Source organism: Rana temporaria, chromosome 8, assembly GCF_905171775.1.
Source record: "Rana temporaria chromosome 8, aRanTem1.1, whole genome shotgun sequence".
NCBI lineage: Eukaryota > Metazoa > Chordata > Amphibia > Anura > Ranidae > Rana > Rana temporaria.
This window is the reverse complement of record NC_053496.1, coordinates 33,568,312-33,593,412: the sequence shown is the minus strand read 5'-3', so window position 1 is coordinate 33,593,412 and position 25,101 is coordinate 33,568,312. Positions and strand designations below refer to the sequence as shown.

At 46.8% G+C, this 25,101-nt stretch overlaps 1 protein-coding gene across 1 annotated transcript in view; it reads left to right on the top strand.

The window, feature by feature from the left end:
- The window catches only part of ATRNL1 (attractin like 1), an 859,416-nt gene that overhangs the window by 671,157 nt on the left and 163,158 nt on the right, over positions 1-25,101 (top strand). The window lies entirely within an intron of this gene.

The window sequence follows — 25,101 nt, the reverse complement described above, 5'->3', positions numbered from 1 at the left end:
GATGATATGGCAACTTTATATGATCTTAGTAATCATTGAACGTGTGTTGGTTAAAAGCTGCAATTTTACAAGGCCAGGAGTAAAAAGAGCACGGCCCATCACTGGGGCATGGGGCACGGAGAGCCTCGGTGATATCACTACACACAGTAAAGGGTCCCCACTGTTTTCTTGCAGCCGCTGCTCTTTAAACATGATCACACCTCAATTATTCAGCTCACCTTGTTTCCGAACGCACCTTTATTAGTAGTTTTCTGTGCGTGAAGCTGCACTCCTGTGCTTCCTCCTCATTTGGGAGTTTGAAGGAGTATAAGCGCCGAGCGATGTTTTCATTTGCGGCTAATGGCTGTGCTATCGACTCTCGAGCTGTCTTAATGGAAGGGAGAAAGTGGAAATTGCTGTGCGTAGTGTTACAAGAATGCAATCGCCCGTGAAATGGGCCCTTTACTGTCATCCACAAAGAGGCAGAAACATGCAAAGATCACAAATGGCCCGCTGTGCTTTACAATGTGCCACGTTCCCCGCCGCAACGTCACTCTGATTTTTTATAAAACGCAGAAAGGAGGCGAAGAGTGGCAAAGTGGTCTGTGGTGTTCTGTCCTTTTCATGGTTCATAAAACAGAGGTTTACAGTGAATATCTTCATGTGTACCTCCCTGGGGTTACCGCCCATGTATACCTCCCTGGAGTCAGTGCCAATGGGTACCGTCCCCTGTGTGTGCCTCCCTGAGGTCATCACCCATGTGTGCCTCCCAGGGCCGCTGATAGGGCAGTACAATGTTGTAATGGACTTAGGCCTCATCAGCTAAACAGTGGGGCCCGGGCAGCTTTATTGTTCATTTCTGTCTAAATTAATAAATAGATTTTACTAGACCACACCCCCGCTATTACTTGCTTACCAGGATTTAAATCACATTTCCCAGGACCCCATCATGTCAACAGAGGGGCCCAGGAATTAGTTTCAAAGGAGTGACTTATTTTTTTCATTTTCAGGGTGTAGGTCAGGGATCCTCAAACGACAGCCCTCCAGCTGTTGTAGAACTACACATCCCATGAGGCATTGTAACACACTGACATTCACAGACATGACTAGGCATGATGGGAATTGTAGTTCCTGAACAACTGGAGGGCCGTAGTTTGAAGACCCATGGTGTAGGTGGATAAAGTTAGTGATGCTTTCCCGCTGCACCTCCGGGGTGGAGACGGGGTTGGGGACCTCATTAGGAAGGCTGTATGGGCTCCTATGATTTCTAACAGCAGCCATGGTGCCTCCCCTGGGTCACATCCCATGTGTCCCTTCCTAGGGGCGACCTCCCATGTGTAGCTCCCCGGGGAGACCGACCTTGTGTACCTTCCTGGGGCGACCGCTCGTGTGTATCTTACCGAGGTCACTGCTCGTGTGCATACCCTTCTGGGGTGATCACCTGTGCATACCTTCCCCGGGTGACCGCCCGTGTATAACTTCCTTTAAAGTGACAGTCCATGTGTACCTTCCCCGGGTCACCACCTGTGTATACCTTCCCTGGGGAAACCACCTGTGTATACCTTCCTAAAGTGACCGACTCTGTGTACCTTCCTGGGGTGACCACCCTTGTGTACCTTCCTGGGGGCACTACCCATGTGTATCTTCTTCTGGGATCAGTGCTCTTGTGTGCTTCCCCAGGGTCACTCTCATGTGCCTTCCAGAGGTCATTCTCAATGTGTGCCTCCCCAGGGTCACTGCCCACATGCACTGTACCTGCTAAAATATTTTATTACTAATTCTGATATATATATATTTTTTAATGGCATAAAAATGTATGAGGCTTTCTTAAAATACATCAATGTGTACCTAAAATGAGGAGGTTCGGGCCACTCTGTGTAATACCATTGCACAGAGCAGGTAAGTTTAACATGTTTATTATTGCAGGAAAAAAAATGAACCTTTACAACTGCCCTAAGAGCTATACATAAAAAAGAACTTACATTTGCCCCTTTACCATGACCTAACCTAACCCACCCTTATCTGTCACAGTTGCATACTTGCCTTGGTGAGACGACTGTGGCCCCCAGTATTTGTTTATATCCAACACCACAACACTCAATGAGCATTAGTGCCTCTAATGCCGCTTACACACGGTCGGAAATTTCCGACAAGAACAGTTTCATGTGAGCTTTTGGTCAGAAATTCCGACTGTGTGTAGACTCCATCGGACTTTTGAAAAATTTGAGAGCTGGTTCTCAATTTTTCAGACGGGAAAAGTTCTTGTCAGAAATTCCGATCGTCTGTATGCAATTACGACGCTCAAAAAAATACGCATGCTCGGAATCAAGTCGACGCATGCTCGGAAGCATTGAACTTAATTTTTCTTGGCTCGTTGTAGGTGTTTTACGTCACTGCGTTCTTGACGGCCAGAATTTTGTGTGATCGTGTGTATGCAACACAAGTTTGAGCCAACATTCCGTCGGAAAAAAAAAACCAAGTTTTTTTGTCTAAATTTCCGATCGTGTGCATTAGACTTTTATAAGGTTGGAGATGAAGAGAGAGTTTGGGATTCATCTGTATTTTCCCTTCAGTTGTCACCACAAAAAGGCAGAAACATGCAACGATCACAAATGAGCTATACATGGAAATACCCAAACAAGAACCTTTTGTGGAAGAAAAAAAAACATTACAATTTATGTATTGGTTTTACGAATCAGTGTAGGAAGTCAAAAGCAAGCATATAAATCATCCACGCAGGCGCAAAAGAATGATCAATTATTACAGAATATTCAACAAGGATTACAATCATGACAACCAACGCTAAATACCTCGAAAACCATTGCGATAATACCGATAAGTAATGAATGCAAAAAAAAAGAAAGGCCATATTCCCAGGACCTACTCACAGTCACTCCAAGGGTTGCTCATGGACTGCCACCAACCCCAGAGTATGGCAAGAATAAAGAGGAGCTAGAAAAAAGGGTAGAGGGAAATAAAAGAGGATCAAAGTCTGCAGAAAAGGAGAGCGAAGGGAAGAGGACAACTAACGCCTTAACCACTTAAGCCCCGGACCAATATGCTGCTAAATGCCCAAAGGCGTTTTTACAATTCGGCACTGCGTCGCTTTAACAGACAATTGCGCGGTCGTGCGACGTGGCTCCCAAACAAAATTGACGTCCTTTTTTCCCCACAAATAGAGCTTTCTTTTGGTGGTATTTGATCACCTCTGCGGTTTTTATTTTTTGCGCTATAAACAAAAATAGAGCGACAATTTTGAAAAAAATGCAATATTTTTTACTTTTTGCTATAATAAATATCCCCCAAAAACATATATAAATGTTTTTTTTTTTCCTCAGTTTAGGCCGATACGTATTCTTCTACCTATTTTTGGTAAAAAAAATCGCAATAAGCGTTTATCGATTGGTTTGCGCAAAATTTATAGCGTTTACAAAATAGGGGATATTTTTATTGCATTTTTATTATTTTTTTTTTTTTCTACTAATGGCGGCGATCAGCGATTTTTTTCGTGACTGCGACATTATGGCATACACTTCGGACAATTTTGACACATTTTTGGGACCATTGTCATTTTCACAGCAAAAAATGCATTTAAATTGCATTGTTTATTGTGAAAATGACAGTTGCAGTTTGGGAGTTAACCACAGGGGGCGCTGAACGAGTTAGGGTTCACCTAGTGCAGCCGCCACAGTGAAGCACGGGGAAGCCGTGTTTACATACGGCTCTCCCCGTTCTTCAGCTCCGGGGAGCGATCGCAAAGGGGCGGCTAGAAACGAATAGCCGTGCCCTCGTCCCGGATCGCTCTCCGCGGGTTTCTGACCGCCGCATGTAGCGGGGGGTGGGGGGGTCCCGATCGGACCCTCGCCCCGCGGAAAGGCAAGACGTACATGAACGCCCATATGCCTGTACGTGCCATTCTGTGGACGTACATATACATGCGGCGGTCGTTAAGCGGTTAAACACACGATCGGATTTTCCATCGGGATAAACTCAAGCTGTCTTGCATACACACAGTTACACCATATTCTGACCGTCAAGAACGCGGTGACGTACAACACTACGACGAGCCGAGAAAAATTAAGTTCAATGCTTCTGAGCATGCGTCGACTTGATTCTGAGCATGCATGTTTTTTTCTCTGTCAGAGTTCCATACAGACAAATGGAATTCTGACTTTTTTCATCGTAAATTCCGATCCTGTGTACGCGCCATAAGACTCAGAAGACAGAAGCAATCAGATAAGGCCGAACAAGCAGGTTGATAAGAAGGGAACTCATAGGAGATCCATGGTTCCCAGACCTTCAGTGAAAATCACAGTTTCTCTGAGACTTTAGTAATTGGGTTTACATATTGTTCCACCTGCAGTTGTCCTTTAAACTTAGCAGACCTGTGTTCTGGGGGTCCTCCGCTGGCCATTACTTAATTGCAGTCGACATTCTTCAGCTTTATCTGTCTTCTGGGTTTGTTTGTTCAAGTCGGTGCTTGTCATATTGTAAGACGAATCAGTAAACAGCGCAGAGTTGTTTATACGTACCATGATCGGGGTCTGGGCCGAATCATCTATATCCCAGCTGGAGCTCATATGCCCTCCCCTGCCATTTACCTAAATTTTCTGGATTATATAAACAGCACGACTCCACAAATGGTGATCAGGAATTCCTAGGAAGGTTTGTTTACAGGAAATGTTTATTTCTATAATGGAAGAGAAGACGCGTACCAATACCACAATGTCTTCAGTTATGAGGGATGTTGTATGGGGGGGGGGGGGGGGCTTCAACAGGAACACACAGGCTAGATCAAGTTGAATTCAAACAGGGGAATTAACCAATCAGAAAATTGGTGTGAGTGGTGTGCACCACATTAACTAAGCACATAGGCCTGTTGCGGGTCTATCTGAGCCGGCCGCGTCAGTTTCTGTTTCAGGGTGATAGAAAGTGTGGTGGGTCCTTCACCTAATAACTATAGTAAAATGCAGCAGATCTCCGCCAGGTCAGATCTGGTGTACGGGATATACACTGCTAGCATACTGCTCCAGCTGAACTGCCCTCTGTGCTGTGTCTGTCACAAACATGGCATAGAACAGGGAGCCCGGTCACTTCTAATTAACAAAAGGGCTTACATCTTTATTATTGTTCACTTATACATGATTCCTGATCCTGCATTGTGGGCACGAAGGGGCATCCTTACTCTCCGGCATGTGATGAGGAATGGTAGGATCATAAAGTTCCAGGAGCTGAAACGGACCTACCACCTTCCCCCCTCCTTCCAATTTCGATACTGGCAGCTCAGACATGCCCTTGCCTCACAATTCCCGGACCCGGTGACTCTTGAGTCGGATTCCATTGAACGCCTCCTGGTATCGGGTGTGATGGGGAAGCCCCCTTTCTTCCCTTTACCTCCGACTCACGGTGACTCATGACGCGGACGTGACTGGGGCCTTGGGTAAATGGAGTGTGGACATTCCGGACCATGACGAAGAGGTGTGGGAGGATTGTGTCTCCTCCTATATCCCCTCCATGATAGCCTCCCGTGACCGTTTAATCCAGTGGTGTCCAAACTTTTTTCAAAGAGGGCCAGATTTGATGAAGTGAACATGTGTAAGGGCCGACCATTTTGCCTGACATTCTTTGAACCATTCAAATTTGGTCTAAGTGTGTTTGCCCGAGCACTAATACACTGCCCAACAAGAATTCTCTTGTCTTTGTGGCTGCTTGTGGTGAAGAGATGAGCTTGGGCGTGTTATTTGGATATACCGTATTTATCGGCGTGTAACATGCACCTTCACTTTAGGAGGGAAGTTTCAGGAAAAAAAATGTAAATAAAAGAACGGTGAAGCAAAATAAGGGTCATTGCCCATCAATGCAGCCTAATCAGTGCCCATCTGCAGCCTCACCATTGCCATGAATGCAGCCTCGACATTGCCATTAATGCAGCCCCTCCATTGCCATGAATGCAGCCTGATCGATGTCCATCTGCTGCCTCGGAGGGGACGGGACGAGCGCCAACAGATTACATACAGGAGAATCTCCTGTGTACACAGCAGCCTCTTTAATACAATGCCCCACCTTCTATGATAGACAGAGGAATCATCCAATGGCAGCCCAGGAGATGGGACTTCCTAATACAGATGTAAACTGTAAATGGGTAAACAGGAGATTCTCCTGTATATAATTTGACAACACTCGTTCACCCCCCCCCCCGTCCCCTCCGAGGCAGCACCGATAAACACAGTATATATCCAAATTACCAGGGGGGCCACATTAAACTGGAACGGGGGGCCGCAATTGGCCCCTGGGCCGTACTTTGGAAATGCCTGGTTTAATCCAACTGAAGTTTTTGCACAGGGCCTACTACACACCGCAGAGGCTGGTTGGGATATATCCCTCTAGGAGCCCGCTTTGTACCCGTTGCTCACTTGAGACAGGGACATTCTTTCATATGGTATGGTCCTGTCCCGAACTGCGCACGTTCTGGAGGAAGGTGGCTGACACCCTGTCCGATCTCTGTGGAGTGGAGCTGGCAATGGATCCTCGCATATTCCTACTTAGCTATCTGGGTGAGATTGAGGGGGATAGATATGTTAAGCTTTGTATCACTTTTGCTTTGTTCTATGCAAGGAGAGAGATCCTCCTACGTTGGAGGGGTCCGGAGCTTCCTACTGGATCCTCGTGGCGGTCTGCGATTGGCAGAGTGTTGCCACTATACAGTATTACGTACGAGAGCAGGAATTGCCCGGCAAAGTTCGACAAGATTTGGTCGAGCTAGGTCGATGCCCCCGGCTAAGTCCCCCCCCCTGGTGCTTGTCCCCGGTGGGTGGTGGATGGTGGGTGGGGCTGAGGGCGATTCTGGGTCCCTCCCCTCCCTCTGCTCCTCCTGCCCCTCTCCTCTCCCTCCCCGCCTTGTTTCTTGTGTTTTCCCCCTCTCCCTGGTTCCCGTCCCCGCCGTTATGTGGTTTCCCTCCTGTCCAGCCCCCCCCCTCTTGGGAATGGGGGTTCATATGATCATAGGTTGGTATTCGCACTGACTTGACAAACTGATCCCTCTGCCTAGTCTTATTGTTTCACTGATTTTGGTTTTGCTTGCCTATCCATCTTATTTTGTGCCCTCTATCGTAGATGCTTTTGATTTCCTAACTGACTTGCTGATGTAACCTGTGATTCAGCGTAAACAGTTTGTTTTTTGACTGTCATTGCATTGTAACTTGTTACTATGGCAATAAAAAGAAAAACTTTACTGTCAAAAAAAAAAAAAGCAGGCTAATTGAAAGAAATTGAAGCTATTTATTTCTGTACATAAACTGTGCTCACTAGCTATCCCATAGTGCTCTGATAATTCCATGAGTCAGCAGGTGTCTGGCAGCAGTACTTAGTCTACTGTACTTATTGAGGAGCAGTGTTAGGATTGGACAGCTGAACACCTTCCCCTCTCCTCATCTCCCAACCATAGTGGGGGAGGGGTTTTGTTGTCCTAGACTAAAAGGATTTTTGGCAGGATGAACCAGTGTTTGTTTTTTTATCCTTTTATGCACTTGCCAACAGAAAACTAAACGATTTCAATTGTTTACTTAAAGCAGTACTCTTGAAATTTTCTCGCCATCCTGGCGACATCTTAAGGGGGTCCTTTACGTTTTCTAGTGGCGGGAATTTCTAAAGGACTATGCAACCCTCACTCAATGATGCATGAGCGCTGCTCTGTCCTGAAATACTGTGAGCCCCACCTGCACCTCCCCTGGGGGAGTTGTATACAATAGACTGGGCTCACAGAGTGTGATTCCGCCCATAGAGGACTGTAAGTGCTGGACCAAAGAGGAAGTCAGGAACCATGTTGGAGCATTGAGTTGGTAAGTGAAGATTGCCAATATAAAAAATCCTGGAGTTCTAATTTTTGCATACTAACCGTCGGTTTTGACCTATCGGTTAGGCGTCCATCGGTTCAATTTTAAAGCAAGTTCTAAAATTTTGGACCGAAGGATAACTGACCGATGGGGCCCACACACCATCGTTTTGGACCGATGTAATGGTCCTTCAGTCCGTTTTCATCGGTTTTGACTGATCGTGTGTACGCGGCCTAAGAGAAGTTCATTATGAGGGTTTACATACACTTTAAAGTCAGTCATGACTGGTTCTCTTTCATTGTGAGGCTGCATATTCATTAGATGCAAACGCAGACAATACAATTGTATTTCTTCAGCTTGTAGGGAAATTTGCTGATCACGGAAGCTTCAAATAAAAGAAAGAACTCATCTTGTAATTAGTTACTTTGTTGATGTTTAGCGGATCCTATAAATGCTGCGTGAATTTCCACCAAACAACCGATCGCGGCTGCCATTATGGTAATTATGTTTTGCAGATTGATCCGTTATAACGAGCAGTCAATCTTCAGAACATAATGACATTAATTGTGGCTGCGGTCAGAGTGTACATTTGATTTACACATACAGTATACATTGTTTTTCTGGTAAGACGGAGGAATTATTCGCTGCAACAATCTATAATACAGCCGTGTCAGATTTCTGGCATTGTGTGCTGTGCACAGTACTACTTCTCTTGTCCTGTACACTGGGTGTAATTCTCAGTATTTTGTTCTTATTCTGTAAATAAGGACTCTGCACAGTACTACTTCTCCTGTCCTGTATGCTGGGTGTAATTCTCAGTATCTGTTCCTATTCTGTATATATGGACTCTGCACAGTACTACTTCTCTTGTCCTGTATGCTGGGTGTAATTCTCAGTATCTGTTCTTATTCTGTATATATGGACTCTGCACAGTACTACTTCTCTTGTGCTGTATGCTGGGTGTAATTCTTAGTATCTGTTCTTATTCTGTATATAAGGACTCTGCACAGTACTACTTCTCTTGTCCTGTATGCTGGGTGTAATTCTCAGTATCTGTTCTTATTCTGTATATATGGACTCTGCACAGTACTACTTCTCTTGTGCTGTATGCTGGGTGTAATTCTTAGTATCTGTTCTTATTCTGTATATAAGGACTCTGCACAGTACTACTTCTCTTGTCCTGTATGCTGGGTGTAATTCTCAGTATCTGTTCTTATTCTGTATATAAGGACTCTGCACGGTACTACTTCTCTTGTCCTGTATGCTGGGTGTATTTCTCACCATCTGTTCTTATTCTGTATAAATTGCCTCTGCACAATGGCACTGCCCTTATTTCAATATACCTTTAATGCCATACTACCACGTGCCAAGGTACCTCTGCAGAGTGTGCTCCCTAATTCTAAGCACTCACGGGCATGGGGGAAACTACAAACACCCCAAAAAAAAAACTTGATGGAAGTACACAGGGGGCCGGATTCAGAAAGAAGATACGACGGCATATCTCCGGCCGTCGTATCTATGCGCCTAATTCATAGAATCAGGTTACGCATAGATATGCCTAAGATCCGACAGGTGTAAGTGTCTTACATCGTCGGATCTTAGGCTGCAATTCCAGGCCGGCCGCTAGGTGGCGCTTCCATATCTTTTACGCGTTGGATATGCAAATGAGCATTTACGCCGATTCAGAAACGAACGACCGCCCGGCGCTTTATTTTTACGTCGTTTGCGTTTGGCTTTTTCCGGCGGAAAGTTACCCCTACCTATAGCGGGGGTAAGTGCGACGTATCCTATGTTAAGTATGGCCGTCGTTCCCGCGCCGAGTTTTGAATTTTTTACATCGTTTGCGTAAGTCGTTCGCGAATACGGCCGGATGTAAGCGACGTCATTTGGAGCAATGCACGCTGGGTAAATTTGTGGACGGCGCACGCGCTGTTCGATCGGCGCAGGGACGCGCCTGATTTAAATAGTACACGCCCCCTAGCCGCGGGATTTGAATTCCGCCGGGGGATTTACGATACGCCGCCGCAACTTTAGAGGCAAGTGCTTTCTGAATAAAGCACTTGCTTCAAAAAATAGCGGCAGCGTAACGTAAATCAGATAGGTTACGCGGATCTAAAGATCCGCTAACCTATCTGAATCTAGCCCACGGTGTGTGTAGTATGCCCTTAACATTCGCCACCCCTTAACCCCCCCCCCCCTACACTTGTCTGTAATTCACAACTGTCAAAATGACAGCAATAGTGCTGCTGACAGAAAAAAATAAATTACTGTCTAACACAGTATTTATACAGTATATACTGTACTCTTCAGAGATGGAGAGATACAAAATAGCATTATTACTTTTTGTTTTTACAATGTTTCATTTATCTGCAGAATAAAGGGATGAACTGCCATCTGCAGATGATGTCAGTAAAAACAACCTGTCAAGTTTAAAGATAACATTTGTTTCTGTGTACCTCCGTATTAACTTTTAGCTTACGCTAACTTAGTTTTCCTTCCTTCTCCCCTATGCTATTCTTTTCCTATTGATTTTTTTTTTAATTATTATTATTATAATAATATTTACACTGTTTTTTCTTTTATTCATTTTGTTCAATTCTTTTTAGGCTTCATTTCTATGGACGTTTTTGGACGTTTTTACAGCCACTTTTCTGAGCTTTTTTTGCAGCTTAAAAATGGCTCTCCATGTTAGTCTATGGCCTCATGCCCACCATGACGTTTTTGAGCTGTAGATAGCTGAGCCGTTTTTAAGCTGCAAAAAAAAACAGGACCAGTGCGTTCTGAAGCTCCAGCCTTAGAGCTGTAAAAACGGCAGACGTTAAAAAACACTCAAAAATTCGCAAAAAGGCTAAAAAACGCTACCGCCAGCTCAAAAATAAATAAATAAAAAAAAAGCATGGACAGGCGTTTTTAAGCTGTAAAAAAGGCTAAAAAAAAGTGGCTGTAAAAACGTCCATGGAAATGAAGCCTTAGTGTAAAAAAACAAAAAAGAAAAAATATCCTTGCAATGCTTTGTACTAGACTCATAATTTTAGCAATATTAAATGGGAAACACAGTAGAATAAAACATATGCTTGCCAGGAAACAAAGAAATGCTGGACAGCCGCACTCCGATGCAACGCCTTTATTGTGTCAATTGAATCAAATCCAAACAGTCAATCCATACAGTGACAGGGGTTTGTGGACAAAAGCTAATGCGTTTCACACCACTAATGGGTACTTAGTCATAGCTTTAGCTATGAGGCTGGGTTCACATTACTACACTACTTTCATCCTACTTTGCTCTGCTACATCGGTCCTACATTTATCCTACATTGGTCCTACATCCATCCTACTTTCATGAACAGGATACTACTTTGGTCCGACTTCAATGATATTCAATGGCCTGAAGTAGGATCAATGTAGGACCAAAAGTAGTGCAGGGAGCATTTTCAAAGTCGGACCGACTTGTGTAGGACCAGTTAAGACGGCTCTCATAGGGAAACATTGATTTTCACACGTCATGCGACATAAGCTCCCAATGTAGGACCGTTTGTAGGACAAGTGTGAACCCAGCCTAAAGATGTTGCATCGGAGTACGGCCGTCCAGCATTTCTTTGTTTCTTGATTATCTGCAGAGCCAGCACCTGTGAGCCCCGGCAAGGCAGGTGTGATATAGGATCTTTGCCTAGAGAGCCGTGTTTCCAAAGCGTATGCTTGTATATTATTTTAAAAGCCTAAGGCCCCATACACACCATAGAATCCATCCGCAGATAAATCCCAGCAAATGGGTTTCAGCGGATAGATCCTATGGTGTGTACACGCCAGCGGATCTTTATCCGCGGATAAATCTCCCCTGGGATAGATTTCCAGCAGATGAATATTTGCTGACATGCTCAACAAATCCATCTGCTGAAGTCCATCCCAACGGATGGATCCGCTGGTCTGTATAGACTCACCGAATCCATCCGTCCGAAGGGATCCCCCGCATGCGTCGCAATGATTTGACGCATGCGTGGAATTCCTTATATGACAGCGTCGCGCACGTCGCCGCGTCATAATCGCGGCGACGGCGCGACGCGTCATCGCCAGAGGATTTTGGCGCGGATTTCAATGCGCTGGACCGTATCCGCGGATAAATCCTCTCGTGTGTATGGGGCCTTAGGCCTGCCATATGTGGTTTGAATCTCGGCAGATTCAGCAGGAACCGGCTGAGATTCAAACCATTACTGGGCAGGCTGAATGTACCAAGTTGATTGATCAATCCACTTGGGTACAGCTAATTTGTCGGATTAGATTCTGAATTCTGCTATAGCCGCTAGCAATAATCACTAAAATAAAATCTAAAAATGGAGAAAGATTGCAACTAAAACAAGCCGAACCAGCACAATCCTGAGGACTGTGGGTTATGTCCCTTGTGCTGATTTTTCAAGGGGGTTTTCGTTTTTCGCCACACTAAAGCATTTCCATTGGACAAATCCGTGGATTTTTGTCCGAAGGGAACGTGTTCTGCATACAGACGGCAGAACTTTTTCAGCCAACATACACAAAACTAAGGCCCGGATTCTCAAAGCACTTACGCCAACGTATCTCGAGATACATCGCTTAAGTGCACAGATGCGCCGTCGTATCTATGCGCCTGACTTTGAAAGCAAGATACGCCTGAAATTAGGCTTCATCCGACCAACGTAAGTTTCCTACGCCGTCGTATTGTGGGGGCGCATATATTTACTCTGGCCGCAAGGGGCGCTCCCATTGATTTACGCTTCGAATATGCAAATGACTGAGATAAGCCGATTCACGAACGTACTTGCGCCCGTCGCAGTAATATACGCGGTTTGCGTAAGTCGTACGTCCGGCGTAAAGTTATGCCTCATAAAGCAGGTGTAAGTCAGCAGCATCAATGCACCAGGAAACACAGCCGTCGTAATTTACATCGTTTACGTAGTACGTGAATAGGGCTGGCCGTAGGTTACGTTCACATCGTAGGCAGTGATTCAGTGTATCTTAGGCGTTCGTTCCGACGTGATTCTGAGAATGCATATTGGGAAGCGGCCACGGGACGGTGCATGCTCCGTTCGTTCGGCCCATCATTTGCATGGGGTCACGGTTCATTTAAATGGATCACGCCCACTTCCACCTACTTTGAATTAGGCCAGGTTACGCCTACGAATTTACGTTACGCCGGCGCAACGTTGGAAGCATTTCCTTTGTGAATACTGTGCTCGCTGCGCAGCGTCGGTGTAGCGTATATTCGATACGCTACGCCCGCATAAAAATGCGCCGAGGTATGTGAATCTGGGCCTGCGGGTTTTTTATGCTCGCAAACCAAGGTTTTACTGTAGTGTATGGGGACTTTGTGTACCTAAAATAAAATAAAACAAAAACAGAAAAATCACCACAAGGGACATAACCCACAGTCAGCAGGATGTGTCTCTTGTGCTGATTCCTCCTCTTTTAGTTGCAATCTTTCTCCATTTTTAGTCTATATATTGAATACAAACATAATTTGGCAAAAAACATTATATGGATTTATTTTTTATCATAAGTAATGACAAAGCTATTGCTGAATTCATAGGCTCATTGGTGAAATGTAGAAATGACACGGGGGGTGTACATGTGTGAGCGCTGAACTGGACAAGCTATCTTCTCTTTTTAATCTAAAATGTTTTAGGCGGCTCTTTGTTCTCGCTAGCTCCAGAATATTTTTATATTGTACACGCTGACACTTCTCTAAATGATTGTGTCCATCCCTGCACTGACTCTGCAATCCTTCCCTGAGAGAGATTCATGTTTGTTTAAGTAAATATTGTAAATCTGCTGATGGATTTATCGATGTATCCGGAGTTACAGATCTCTGCTTAGCACAATCGATCCAGCGCTCTGAATGATGCTTTCTACAGGAAATAGAGCCAAGGTACGTTGTATCTCATCAGAAGGCGATTGTGAGAAGTGATTGATTTTGCACGCGACTTGCGTTCATCTTCTGTGTCACCAATACGAGGAAATGCGGCATCAGCCAAGAGAAGGCGGACGAGGAGACAATGGAGGAGATACAAAAACATCTCGCTGCCTTTCTGACTACTGAAACATTTCCACCCTCATGGGAAATTATATATTATTATATTATATATCATTATATAAGTTGCTATATTATTATATAAAAAAATTAGATATTCTGTAAAAAGTAAAAACAGCAGCCATGACAATGACTTCACACCGACGACGGCTTCTTCTCCGGCGTTCACCAGGTGGAGGAAAGAGGAAATTATCAGCAGAATTTTTAAACATTCTCAGGAAAAAAATGTTTTTTTATTAATAAAATATTTATAATTTTTTTATTATTGTAGCGCTCACCCCCGAAGGAGCCGCTGGTTATAGATTGGGTGGCATGTTACCTCTGTGATCCTGCGTCTAGGGTAGTTGATGAGAGCCAAGCAATGGAATGTCCACACAGCAGGTGTCTTTTTGTGCTTTTATTTACCCAACAAGGTAAAACAGTAAAACTTGAGGTAGGGAGTAAAGATGTATGAGGAAAAGAAATAGCAGATTCAGGTGTAACAGAGCGGAAACAATCCTGCTTCCAACAACACTTGGCTTTCGTCGCCACTCCAGCCGGAGTGGGTATAGTGTACCTGGACAGGCCTCTCACACCGACCTGGCAGCCAGAGTATCACTCGGAAATTTGAGGGAAAAGATCTCTGCCACAGACCCTCCCTAGAACTTAGATCATGGAGACAATCCTCCTTGGTAGAATTTGTGTTAGAATCACCTTCAGGTAGTGTTTTCAATCAGGTTACGACTGACAGGTTGCTGACATCCAACCTCTCAGTGTCCGGTTACCTTGATCCCCGATGGATTGTCTAGGCCCTGTTGGATCGCCAGCCTCTTTTGGCTCTCCTCAGGCGGACTCCCCACCTATCTCGCTTTCAGATCTTCTTAGAATCGGGGACCCAGTTGAATACTGGGGCCCCGCCACAGCTTTAAATGTTCCGGGCCAACATGGTCCCAGAACCAGGAACACCGCGTGGCACGTGCACCCCGGCCTGGTAGGCCATCTTGCTGGAGGCCGTGATGCGTGGTCACCCTAAAGGTGGGTGCCACCCCAGGAAAAGAACCCCGCCTCAATGGCGTCTGCTCCAGAAATACCCTCCCCCAGCATGCCCCGCGAGAGAAACTCCCTCCTGATTGGCTGCTGGCAAGAGGCACCCCAGCCTAGACTCCACTGGCACCACCTGTCACCCGGGGTGGTAAAGCACCCCGGCAACAATTGAATGAACCCACAGCGCAGCCCAGCTGGAACAGAGACCCTTTGTAGAATTGCAATCAGAGTCAACTACACTCTGATCATCCCTTAACTTTTAACAGCACAGGTACTTGGAAGTACACAGGCGCTACATTATTATTAAGATATTTTTGTAAATTACATAACTCTCCGTTATCACTGCCTTTGCCCAGATGATGCAAAAGTGTATTGGATGCTGCATAGAGACACAGTTGTCGCAGAAGTGCTTAGGAGTCACTAGAGAACAGAGGATGCTAATGGAAGCCCCGGATTTATGGGGGTGCAATGGGGAGATGACACAGAGTGCTCTGGGCTGATTTTGGATTTACTGAATGACACAAGATGCTCTGGATTCACTCATGGGATGCACACAGGGGGACATTACACAGGATCCTCCAGGATGTTCTGTATTCTGGGTGTATCTGTTCTTGTTCTGTATATATGGACTCTGCACAGTATTACCATACCTCCCAACTTTCTGAGATGGGAATGAGGGACACCGATCAGCAAAAGTATGCAGGCATAGGACACACCCCTTGCCACGCCCCCTTAAAGGAGAATTGTACAAAAAAATAAGATTGGTTAAACCCACAAGTGCTTTTTTTTACCACTACTATTTCTTTATATTGGCTTTTGGAATTTACAAATGTAGCAATTTCAGAAATCAGATGAAAGGTTTAGCGCTGGGAAACACTTTTTGATAGATAAAAAGTGCATTTTATATACATCTGTATAGATCAGACCAAAATGAGGGACAAATGAGGAGAATGAGGGACAGAGGGACATTGCTCCAAATCAGGGACAGTCCCTCGAAATCAGGGAAAGTTGGGAGGTATGGTATTACTTCTCTTGTCCTGTATGCTGGGTGTAATTCTCAGTATCTGTTCTTATTCTGTATGTATGGACTCTGCACAGTACTACTTCTCTCTTGTCCTGTATGCTGGGTGTAATTCTCAGTATCTGTTCCTATTCTGTATATATGGACTCTGCACAGTACTACTTCTCTTGTCCTGTATGCTGGGGGTAATTCTCAGTATCTGTTCCTATTCTGTATATAAGGACTCTGCACAGTACCACTTCTCTTGTATGTTGGGTGTAATTCTCAGTATCTGTTCTTATTCTGTATATAAGGACTCTGTACAGTACTACTTCTCTTGTCCTGTATGCTGGGTGTAATTCTCAGTATCTGTTCCTATTCTGTATATCAGGACTCTGCACAGTACTACTTCTCTTGTCCTGTATGCTGGGTGTAATTCTCAGTATCTGTTACTCCTCTTGTCCAGTGCACTTCCATTCTGCACCGTGTGGGGCCCCCCTCTGCGCTCCCATCACAGGAAGGAGACCTGAGAACTTGTCACGGTTTGCTGATGACTCCGGTGAGAGTTCTGGGAATGAGCGCTGTTCTCTGTATTAATATTTTACTTCATAATGGATTTTATGGGGAGAGAGGTCTGCACAATAAATCACGTATAACGATATCCTGAGATTACATTAGGATAATGCGTTCACAGCGTCGCGGGTCATGTAGAAATTACTCTGTGTAAACTTTTACGACATGGTGGAGAAATATTTGGAAAGCTCAGAGGGCGGTAAGACGCAGCGACACCTGTGAGGCGTTTCCTGAGGTCACATGGTGGTAGATTTGCCGGATTTGCCAGTTGTCAGGAGACATATTGAGGGGGGCAAAAAACCCAGACCCCCCTCCCCAGATCTGCCTTTCGTTCCTAAGTCTTCGTTTCTTACCCAAATCTGCTGTCCATCCCTTGATCTGCCTTCTATACTGAAATCTTCCTTCCATGCTTAGATCTGCCCTGCGTCCCCAGATAGGCCTTCCTTCACCAGATCTGCCTTCCATTCCTAGAGCTTCCTTCCATCTCTAGATCTTTCTTTTTGTTCCTACATCTGCCTTCTGTCCCCAGATCTGCTTTTACTTCTCAGATCTGCCTTCCTTTTCCAGATCTGTCATCCATCCCTAGATATTCCTTCCTCTCTCATTGATTCCTTTTATCCCCAGATCTGCTTTCCATCTTCAGGTCTGTCTTCCCTCCCCAGATCTGCTTTCCATCTTCAGGTCTGTCTTCCCTCCCCAGATCTGTCTTCCGCCCCCAGGTCTGTCTTCCCTCCCCAGGTCTGTCTTCCGCCCCCAGATCTGTCTTCCGCCCCCAGATCTGTCTTCCGACCCCAGATCTGTCTTCCGACCCCAGATCTGTCTTCCGACCCCAGATCTATCTTCTGACCCCAGATCTGTCTTCCGCCCTCAGGTCTGTCTTCCGTCCCCAGGTCTGTCTTCCGCCCCCAGGTCTGTCTTCCGCCCCCAGGTCTGTCTTCCGCCCCCAGGTCTGTCTTCCGACCCCAGATCTGTCTTCCGACCCCAGATCTGTCTTCCGACCCCAGATCTGTCTTCCGACCCCAGATCTGTCTTCCAAACCCCAGACCTGTCTTCCAAACCCCAGACCTGTCTTCCAAACCCCAGACCTGTCTTCCAAACCCCAGACCTGTCTTCCGACCCCAGATCTGTCTTCCGACCCCAGATCTGTCTTCCGACCCCAGATCTGTCTTCCGACCCCAGATCTGTCTTCCGACCCCAGATCTGTCTTCCGACCCCAGATCTGTCTTCCGACCCCAGATCTGTCTTCCGACCCCAGATCTGTCTTCCGACCCCAGATCTGTCTTCTGTCCCCAGATCTGTCTTCTGTCCCCAGATCTGTCGTCTGTCCCCAGATCTGTCTTCCGACCCCAGATCTGTCTTCCGTCCCCAGATCTGTCTTCCGTCCCCAGATCTGTCTTCCGTCCCCAGGTCTGTGTTCCGCCCCCAGATCTGTCTTCCGCCCCCAGGTCTGTGTTCCGCCCCCAGGTCTGTCTTCCGCCCCCAGGTCTGTGTTCCGCCCCCAGGTCTGTCTTCCGCCCCCAGGTCTGTCTTCCGCCCCCAGACCTGTCTTCCAAACCCCAGACCTGTCTTCCAAACCCCAGACCTGTCTTCCAAACCCCAGACCTGTCTTCCAAACCCCAGACCTGTCTTCCGACCCCAGATCTGTCTTCCGACCCCAGATCTGTCTTCCGACCCCAGAGCTCTTCCACCCCCAGATCTGTTTTCTGTCCCCAGATCTGTTTTCTGTCCCCAGATCTGTCTTCTGTCCCCAGATCTGTCTTCTGTCCCCAGATCTGTCTTCTGTCCCCAGATCTGTTTTCTGTCCCCAGATCTGTCGTCTGTCCCCAGATCTGTCTTCTGTCCCCAGATCTGTCATCTGTCCCCAGATCTGTCTTCCGTCCCCAGATCTGTCTTCCGTCCCCAGATCTGTCGTCTGTCCCCAGATCTGTCGTCTGTCCCCAGATCTGTCTTCTGTCCCCAGATCTGTCTTCCGTCCCCAGATCTGTCTTCCGTCCCCAGATCTGTCGTCTGTCCCCAGATCTGTCGTCCGTCCCCAGATCTGTCTTCCGTCCCCAGATCTGTCTTCCGTCCCCAGATCTGTCTTCCGTCCCCAGATCTGTCTTCCGTCCCCAGATCTGTCTTCCGTCCCCAGATCTGTCTTCCGTCCCCAGATCTGTCTTCCGACCCCAGATCTGTCAGATCTGTCTTCCGACCCCAGATCTGTCTTCCGACCCCAGAGCTCTTCCACCCCCAGATCTGTCTTCCGACCCCAGAGCTCTTCCACCCCCAGATCTGTCTTCCGACCCCAGATCTGTTTTCTGTCCCCAGATCTGTTTTCTGTCCCCAGATCTGTCTTCTGTCCCCAGATCTGTCTTCTGTCCCCAGATCTGTCTTCTGTCCCCAGATCTGTCGTCTGTCCCCAGATCTGTCTTCCGTCCCCAGATCTGTCTTCTGTCCCCAGATCTGTCTTCTGTCCCCAGATCTGTCTTCCGACCCCAGATCTGTCAGATCTGTCTTCCGACCCCAGATCTGTCTTCCGACCCCAGATCTGTCTTCCGACCCCAGATCTGTCTTCCGACCCCAGATCTGTCTTCCGCCCCCAGATCTGTCTTCCGCCCCCAGATCTGTCTTCCGCCCCCAGATCTGTCTTCCGTCCCCAGATCTGTCTTCCGACCCCAGATCTGTCAGATCTGTCTTCCGACCCCAGATCTGTCTTCCGACCCCAGATCTGTCTTCCGACCCCAGATCTGTCTTCCGTCCCCAGATCTGTCTTCCGCCCCCAGATCCGTCTTCCGCCCCCAGATCCGTCTTCCGCCCCCAGATCCGTCTTCCGACCCCAGGTCTGTCTTCCGCCCCCAGGTCTGTCTTCCGCCCCCAGGTCTGTCTTCCGACCCCAGGTCTGTCTTCCGACCCCAGGTCTGTCTTCCGACCCCAGGTCTGTCTTCCGACCCCAGGTCTGTCTTCCGTCCCCAGGTCTGTCTTCCGTCCCCAGGTCTGTCTTCCGCCCCCAGGTCTGTCTTCCGCCCCCAGGTCTGTCTTCCGCCCCCAGGTCTGTCTTCCGCCCCCAGGTCTGTCTTCCGCCCCCAGGTCTGTCTTCCGCCCCCAGGTCTGTCTTCCGCCCCCAGGTCTGTCTTCCGCCCCCAGGTCTGTCTTCCGTCCCCAGGTCTGTCTCCCGCCCCCAGATCTGTCTTCCGACCCCAGATCTGTCTCCCGACCCCAGATCTGTCTTCCGACCCCTGATCTGTCTTCCGACCCCAGATCTGTCCTAGCGACGTCATTTGGAGCAATGCACGCTGGGAAATTTAGCCGGCGGTGCATGCGCAGTACGATCGGCGCGGGGACGCGCCTGATTTAAATAGTAAACTCCCCCTAGCCGCGGAATTTGAATTCCGCCGGGGGATTTACGATCTGCCGGCGCAACTTTAGACGCAAGTGCTTTCTGAATACAGCACTTGCCTCAAAAACTTGCGCTGGATCGTAAATAAGATAGATTACGCAGATCTAAAGATCCGCTGATCTATCTGAATCTACCCCACTGAGTCTAAAATAAGGTATGTAATCGAAAATCAAAGGTTTTATTTAAAAAAGAAGGCAAAAAAATAAGCAGATTAATCTTCAAATAACATTTCACCATAGATGAAAGAAATGTAAACATCTTTGGGGTTGTGGCTTTTATCTTTTGTGCACAGGCCTGTAGTTGTGATGTCAGCGCCCCCCTGTGGTTCCCTACCCTAAAATGTAGTGCGGTCCTGTAGGGGACATGTTCCATGCGGCTCCCCTGACATCTGCACATTTGTAGGCATCAATAAAAAGTCCTTTTGGGTTTTAGAGAGAATTCAAAGTCTCCTTTTTGTGTCGTATCGACTCCATTGTGTGATGAGCGCCTCTGCCGGGACTCCTCCTAAGTGTTCCGGAATATTCCCATCCAGATAATATTCACCTCCATCCCTCTCCCTGCAGAGATTCATTCCAAATCGGCGGTGTTCAGACAGACACCTCCTCGGGTGAGACGATACGGCGCAGTCAGATGGTGCGAATGATGATGTACAGATGAAATGTGCGCCCAGCAGACACGGACGGGGCGCTCATAAATTTAGGAGGAAAACAAACGTATGCGGCGCCAGGAAACACACAGAGTCTGCAAATTTGGGTCATAAAGAGAGGTGCTCAGTCCTTCTGTACTGATAATCTCCCTAACATTTCACAGTGAGCCCCCCGCCGCTACAGCCGGCTACAAAACGTACATATATCAGCGCATTGCTCCTCGTTCATGTATATCTCTATATCTCAGCATATCGCTCCTCGTCCATGTACATCACTACATCTCAGCATATCGCTCCTCGTCCATATACATCCCTATTTCTCAGCATATCACTCTTCATCCATGTACATCACTACATCTCAGCATATCGCTCCTCATCCATATACATCACTACATCTCAGCATATCACTCTTCATCCATCAACATTCCTATTTCTCAGCATATCGCTCCTCATCCATGTACAACACTACATCTCAGCATATCGCTCCTCGTCCATGTACATCCCTATTTCTCAGCATATCACTCTTCATCCATGTACATCACTACATCTCAGCATATCGCTCCTCATCCATGTACATCACTACATCTCAGCATATCGCTCCTCATCCATGTACATCTCTATGTCTCAGCATATTGCTCCTCGTCCATCTACATCGCTACATCTCAGCATAACGCTCCTCATCCATGTACATCGCTACATCTCAGCATAACGCTCCTCATCCATGTACATCACTACATCTCAGCATATCGCTCCTCATCCATGTACATCACTACATCTCAGCATATCGCTCCTCATCCATATACATCGCTACATCTCAGCATATCACTCCTCGTCCATGTACATCACTACATCTCAGCATATCACTCCTCATCCATGTACATCACTACATCTCAGCATATCACTCCTCATCCATGTACATCACTACATCTCAGCATATCGCTCCTCATCCATGTACATCACTACATCTCAGCATATCACTCCTCGTCCATGTACATCACTACATCTCAGCATATCACTTCTCATCCATCTACATCACTACATCTCAGCATATCGCTCCTCATCCATATACATCGCTACATCTCAGCATATCACTCCTCGTCCATGTACATCACTACATCTCAGCATATCACTCCTCATCCATGTACATCACTACATCTCAGCATATCACTCCTCATCCATGTACATCACTACATCTCAGCATATCGCTCCTCATCCATGTACATCACTACATCTCAGCATATCACTCCTCGTCCATGTACATCACTACATCTCAGCATATCACTTCTCATCCATCTACATCACTACATCTCAGCATATCGCTCCTCATCCATGTACATCACTACATCTCAGCATATCGCTCCTCATCCATGTACATCACTACATCTCAGCATATCACTCCTCATCCATGTACATCACTACATCTCAGCATATCGCTCCTCATCCATGTACATCACTACATCGCAGCATATCACTCCTCATCCATGTACATCACTACATCTCAGCATATCACTCCTCATCCATGTACATCACTACATCTCAGCATATCACTCCTCGTCCATCTACATCACTACATCTCAGCATATCGCTCCTCATCCATCTACATCACTACATCTCAGCATATCACTCCTCATCCATATACATCACTACATCTCAGCATATCACTCCTCATCCATGTACATCGCTACATCTCAGCATATCACTCCTCATCCATGTACATCACTACATCTCAGCATATCACTCCTCGTCCATGTACATCGCTACATCTCAGCATATCGCTCCTCATCCATGTACATCACTATATCTCAGCATATCGCTCCTCATCCATGTACATCACTACATCTCAGCATATCACTCCTCATCCATATACATCACTACATCTCAGCATATCACTCCTCATCCATGTACATCGCTACATCTCAGCATATCGCTCCTCATCCATCTACATCACTACATCTCAGCATATCGCTCCTCATCCATGTACATCACTACATCTCAGCATATCACTCCTCATCCATCTACATCACTACATCTCAGCATATCGCTCCTCATCCATGTACATCACTACATCTCAGCATATCGCTCCTCATCCATGTACATCACTACATCTCAGCATATTGCTCCTCATCCATCTACATCACTACATCTCAGCATATCACTCCTCGTCCATATACATTACTACATCTCAGCATATCGCTCCTCGTCCATGTACATCACTACATCTCAGCATATTGCTCCTCATCCATCTACATTACTACATCTCAGCATATCACTCCTCGTCCATATACATTACTACATCTCAGCATATCGCTCCTCGTCCATCTACATCGATACATCTCAGCATATATATGGATGCAGGGCTTTATCTAACGTCCCGGAAGCGCACTGCCCCAGTGTGAAGAGTCACACTGCAATGAATGGGATGCGCTTTTCAGAGGACATTTCTAGTGCTAAAGCACCTGAAAAGCTCTTGAGTGTGAAGATATCTGTCCCTTTTCCTTTATTCCCCGTATTCACATTCATTATTAGGAATCTGATAACTGCCGGTGTAATGAGGATGGGGACCGCTCTGCAGACCGCCGTCTCTCATCTTTATTTACTGCCACCTCTTAGTAAATATTATTTCCACCTCCGCAGTCGTTTTTTTTCCTCCTTCTCTGACAACTGAAAACAATTGTCAGAGATGTCTGGGTAGTGGCGTTCTGTCGGCAGAGGAGACACTGGGGTGGGAAGTGTTTTGTGTTTTCTCTGTCTGAGGAGGAAATTACTTTTCTCCATCACCCCGGTTGCTGTAGATGTGACCGTGGCGGTCCCTCTTTTCTCATCGGAACGCAGGCGGCGGTGTCTGATGTGCGCAAATTATATTTGCTGACAGTGATTGAGAGTGAAAGTGAGCTCTAGACCGATGAAGACGGCCGCGCCGGTCCATCTAACTAGCCTGCGTTGTGCGCGTCGTCGTCGCCGTGACCCTCGCCGTCTGCCCTTCGCTGGACCTCTGGCTGGATTGATATTTATCAGCTGATTGTATCCACTTTACTGGCGTTTCTGTATTTTCCAGGAGAAAAATAAGACCCTGCGGGATGAATACGTCGATATTCTGCAAATGACGGCGTATAGTTGATTTCTCCATTCTGCTGCAGATCTGTTTACTGCACTCCCATTTCTCAGCTCCCAAGTCTGCTTAACCATAACAAATCTGACTTTTAAAGCCGAAACTTTCATGCAAATTTGATCCATATAGAATTTGTTTTATACTGAACTTCACTCTCTCAATCAACATTGATTATTTGTAATCCTCACGCTGCTAGCATTAGTAAATGGATAGAAAGGTATATCATATTTACTTGTTTTTAACTTTATTTTTTACATTTCTTCAGTTACTTCCTGATTTCTTGCCCAAGCAAATGATATCATACATCTCAGGTGTCTTCAGGAGGGTCAACAATTGGGTTACTTTTTAAAGAGGAAGTTAACCCTTCTCTAGAAAAAATAGAAGGCATAATGAGCTAGTTTGCATAGCATACTAGCTCATTATGTAGTACTTGCCTGAAACCAAAGCCCCCGCAGCAGCCCTCATGCCTTTCCTCCACAGCCGCCATCTTGTTTCCTTGTATCGTGGCTCTGGAACTGTGACTGGCCAGAGCCGCGATGACGTCACTCCCGCGCATGCGCACGGGAGCCGTCAGTGACGGCATGATCACCTTCACTAACGGCACGGTGCACGTTTTTGGGAAAATATGTAGCTTAAGGAGATATCTCCCCCCTCCCCTGCCAGGTCTGCACCTACCCCATCCAGGTCGTGGCTTCCTGGCTTCTCCTGCCGGTTAAAGCGGATGTTCCGCCCAAAAAAATTATTAAAAGCCAGCAGCTACAAATACTGCAGCTGCTGACTTTTAATATAAGGACACTTACCTGTCCTGGAGTCCAGCACCGTCCGCAGCAGATGACGAGTGATCGCTCGTCACTCTGCTGCCCCCTCCATCCACGCTGAGGGAACCAGGAAGTGAAGCGCTGCGGCTTCACTGCCCGGTTCCCTACGGCGCATGCGCGAGTCGCGCCGCGCCCGCCGATTGGCTCCCGCTGTGTGCTGGGAGCCGAATGTTCCCAGCACACAACGGGGGGGCGACGGGATGTGACGCAATGCCAGTCTTTTGCCCGTGAATGCCGGGCCGGAAGTGGGTGCAAATACCTGACTTTAGACAGGTATCTGCACCCCCCTCCCCCCTGAAAGTTGTCAAATGTGACACCGGAGGGGGGGAGGGTTCCGATCAGCGGGACTTCACTTTAGGGTGGAGAACCGCTTTAAGATCCGCCTCCGGTCCTGATTGGCTAGGAGTAGAAGACAACAGCAAAATATTGATTCACTAATGTCACAAGTGGGTGGGCTCTGCACCCCGAGGCCCAACCTTTTTGAAGCCAATTAGAGCCTAAGGCTCTAATCATCTGCTTTGAAGAAAAAAAAACATAGAATCCTATGAGTCCAGTGCCCTACAAGGAGATTATGGGCTGCCGCTGGTTCTGATTAATTTACTTATAGCCACAGTTTTTGGGCCTTAGGGCATTGCCACCAGATGTGCATGGACATGCCACTTTGGTGCAACCTCAAGAGCAGTCTAG